The sequence below is a fragment of the Branchiostoma floridae genome, unplaced genomic scaffold (assembly GCF_000003815.2).
Source record: "Branchiostoma floridae strain S238N-H82 unplaced genomic scaffold, Bfl_VNyyK Sc7u5tJ_1319, whole genome shotgun sequence".
NCBI lineage: Eukaryota > Metazoa > Chordata > Leptocardii > Amphioxiformes > Branchiostomatidae > Branchiostoma > Branchiostoma floridae.
This window is the reverse complement of record NW_023365697.1, coordinates 21387-25732: the sequence shown is the minus strand read 5'-3', so window position 1 is coordinate 25732 and position 4346 is coordinate 21387. Positions and strand designations below refer to the sequence as shown.

Sequence of the window (4346 nt, the reverse complement as noted above, 5' to 3'; positions counted from 1 at the left end):
GGTGGAGGGGCAGATCCGACAGTCCAGTCAATATTCAGTGTCCTTCCGGCTCTCTCCGTCTTTTGGGCGGTATTTTTGGCAATGTTGACATGCCACTTGTCAATTGAGGGAGAGGGAGAAGAAGTTCTTGGATGTTTTGCGTCGTTGGAAGCCTTTCTCCTTGTCCTTTGCCGGCAAAGCTGTTGTTATTAATAATTTGGCGTTTGCCGCTTTATGGTACATCGCGCCGGTCTTTTCCCCCCCTATTTCTGTTATTAGAAGTGTCACCTTTGCAGCTTTCAAGTTCTTCTGGAACTACAAAGCTGAGCTCGTTTCTAGGCAGACTATCACTCTTCCACGCCTGAAAGGGGGATGGGATGTGATTGATTTTTCCTTAAAGGCCAAGTGTCTTTATTGCCGGCCTTTTTCAGACATTTTGTCTTCCCCATCCCTTCCGTGGGTTCAGGGTGGCGGATAGATCCTATCCGGGATTTCATGTTCACCGGAAGTGATGTAAGGGCCGCAGTGCGCATGACCACAGACTTAGCTCGAAACCAGAAACATGGACATTTCTGATGGGTGAGCGCGGTGGAGGGAGAACACACGAAAATTTTACTTTTGTCGGCTGCTTGGACGTTTTGTTGACGTGACAGTAGCTTCTCTGCGTAAAGAACAAGCTCCCGGATCCCCTGATAATAGGTAAGGCGAAATGTAATGTAATTTCTTGGCTCATTTTTCTCCAAAATGTCAGCAATCACTGACAGAAATCCAGTCGACAGTCGAAGAAAAACAACAGTACATGTTACTAAGATAGTAAGAAATGTCTTCATATCATACCAATTGATCGACGTGTACCCAGGACATATTTTTGAAGTGATTACTTGTCTGGCTCCGTGGCGGGTTTTATATTCTGCCGTTCAACACATGGTAGTTTTACTGGTGGTCTTTGTTTTATATGGCAATGACAATCATGATCTTTATTGCATACTAGTATTCCTACCAACCTGAGCTAAATGCAATGACGAGAGAGTTAGATAAATTAAGTATACAATGTAGGTGTAAAGAGGTTACATTTTATATCTAAAATCTACAGAGTCTCTTCTCTCATTTAAAAACTTGTGTAAACGAATTTACAGAGCTTTCCCAGTACGTTGTACTCTTTATACTTGATTGAACGTTATGTGAGTAAGGTGCCTTTCCTTTGCCTATAGACCAGATAAGGCATTATACAGGTGAATAGGGTGCCTTTCCTTTGCCTATAGACGAGATAGGGCATTATACAGGTGAATAGGGTGCCTTTCTTTTGACTATAGACCAGAAGGGGCATTATACAGGTGAGTAAGGTGCCTTTCCTTTGCCTATAGACCATGTAGGGCATTATACAGCTGAGTATGGTGCCTTTCCTTTGCCTATAGACCAGATAAGGCATTATACAGGTGAATAGGGTGCCTTTCCTTTGCCTATAGACCAGATAGGGCATTATACAGGTGAGTAAGGTGTCCTTCCTTTGCCTATAGACCAGATAAGGCATTATATACAGGTGTATAGGGTGCCTTTCCTTTGCCTATAGACCAGATAGGGCATTATACGGGTGAGTCAGGTGCCTCTCCTTTGCCTATAGACCAGATAAGGCATTATACAGGTGAGTACGGTGTCTTTCCTTTGCCTATAGACCAGATAAGCCATTATACAGGTGAGTAAGGTGCCTTTCCTTTGCCTATAGACCAGATAGGGCATTATACAGGTGAATAGGGTGCCTTTCTTTTGACTATAGACCAGAAGGGGCATTATACAGGTGAGTAAGGTGCCTTTCCTTTGCCTATAGACCATGTAGGGCATTATACAGCTGAGTATGGTGCCTTTCCTTTGCCTATAGACCAGATAGGGCATCATACAGCTGAATACGGTGCCTTTCCTTTGCCTATAGACCATGTAGGGCATTATACAGGTGATTACGGTGCCTTTCCTTTGCCTATACACCAGATAGGGCATTATACAGGTCAGTACCGTGTCTTTCTTTTGCCTATAGACCAGATAAGGCATTATACAGGTGAGTAAGGTGCCTTTCATTTGCCTATAGACCATGTAGGGCATTATACAGCTGAGTATGGTGCCTTTCCTTTGCCTATAGACCAGATAGGGCATTATACAGGTGAGTATGGTGTCTTTCCTTTGCCTATAGACCAGATAAGCCATTATACAGGTGAGTAAGGTGCCTTTCCTTTGCCTATAGACCAGATAAGGCATTATACAGGTGACTACGGTGTCTTTCCTTTGCCTATAGACCAGATAAGGCATTATACAGGTGAGTAAGGTGCCTTTCATTTGCCTATAGACCATGTAGGGCATTATACAGCTGAGTATGGTGTCTTTCCTTTGCCTATAGACCAGATAAGCCATTATACAGGTGAGTAAGGTGCCTTTCCTTTCCTATAGACCAGATAGGGCATTATACAGGTGAGTATGGTGTCTTTCCTTTGCCTATAGACCAGATAAGCCATTATACAGGTGAGTAAGGTGCCTTTCCTTTGCCTATAGACCAGATAAGGCATTATACAGGTGATTACGGTGCCTTTCCTTTGCCTATACACCAGATAGGGTATTATACAGGTGAATAGGGTGCCTTTCCTTTGCATATAGACCAGATAGGGCATTATACAGGTGAATAGGGTGCCTTTCTTTTGCCTATAGACCAGATAGGGCATTATACAGGTGAGTAAGGTGCCTTTCCTTTGACTATAGACCAGATAGGGCATTATACGGGTGATTAAGGTGTGTTTTGTTTGACTATAGACCAGATAGGGTATTATACATTTGATTACGGTGCCTTCCTTTTACTATAGACCAGATAGGGCTTTATACGGGTGAGTAAGTTGTGTTTTGTTTGATTTTAAACCATATAGGGTATTATACAGGTGATTAAGGTGTGTTTCCTTTGACTAAAAACCAGGTAAGACACTATACAGGTGAGTAAGGTGTGGTTCCTGTGACTGAAAACCAGGTAAGACATTATACAGGTGAGTAAGGTGTGGTTCCTGTGACTAAAGACCAGGTAAGACACTATACAGGTGATTACGGTGCCTTTCCTTTGACTATAGACCAGGTACGACACTGTACAGGTGTTTAAGGTGTGTTTATTTGACTATAGACAAAGGAAACACACATTACACACCTTACTTACCTGTGCAGTGTCTCACTTGGTCTTGGTGTCAAAGAAAACACACCTTACTCACCTGCCAGAAGCTCACCTGGACTGTAATCAAAGAAAACACACCTTTCTCACCTTTACAGTGTTTCACCTGGTGGAAACACTCCTTTCTCACCCGTATAATGCCCTATATGGTCTATACTCAAAGGAAACACACCATACTCACCCGTATAATGCCCTATCTGGTCTATAGTCAAAGGAAACACACCTTACTCACCCGTATAATGCCCTATATGGTCTATACTCAAAGAAACACACCTTACTCACCCATATACTACCCTATCTGGTCTATAGTCAAAGGAAACACACCTTACTCACCCGTATAATGCCCTATATGGTCTCCAATTCCAATTGGTCTTTATTTGGTCTAAGAAATCACACCTTACTCACTTCTAAGGAACCCCCCCCCCCCTTATCCATATCTTTGTCTTATTTCATTCTTTTAAAAATAATTTGCCAGTCGGTATGATTTAAAAAAGGCTTTTTTTTACATTGCAGGTACCAGTGACAACACCTATGCCACATGGAAACCTACATTTTAAACTGCCTGCATTTCTATTACCCAATTTGTTGATATTCTTAGCTTGTCTTAAAAGTTTGGATTTTTGAAGCCTCTATATAAATATTGTGAACTTCTAAAACCCCAATTTATCTTGAAGATGATTGAACTTTTTTCCAACTTGTATAACAGATGAACTGTATAAATATTGCAGTGCACATTGAGATGTGGTCTGTGTTTGACATTAAGCATATATTTTGAGGTTGTGTTTGGCATTGTAAAACTTCATATAGTTGTAAGATGACAATGCTTTGGAGACATGACTTTGGACATCATGGTCCAATGAAGAGACGATGAAAAGAAGGCCTCTTCTTCAACGAACATTGAGATATAGATTAAACATTTAAAGGGTAGCTAATTGTTGGAGTCCAGTCCTCTTCCCCAACAGTTGCTTGTCAGGTGGAGGAAGCAGACCAAAATGACAAAGACCAGGCTAAGGAACTACTAAGTATAGTACATGTATCTTGAATATTTGTCATATTTACACTTGTACATTGCTATAATTTAAAGTAGACGTCTCTCTTTGTTTGACAACAAATTTGAAAAAGTCATGCGTACTCGTCTAGGGGACATATGTACATTCTAAAGTGCTGACTTGAT

At 41.5% G+C, this 4346-nt stretch overlaps 1 long non-coding RNA gene across 1 annotated transcript; it reads left to right on the top strand.

The window, feature by feature from the left end:
* Positions 1-444: 444 nt before the first annotated feature.
* Positions 445-3910, top strand: LOC118407343. Its single transcript, XR_004830137.1, has 2 exons — positions 445-678; positions 3686-3910. It is a non-coding gene; the product is annotated as an uncharacterized LOC118407343 (long non-coding RNA).
* The last annotated feature ends 436 nt before the right edge of the window (positions 3911-4346 follow it).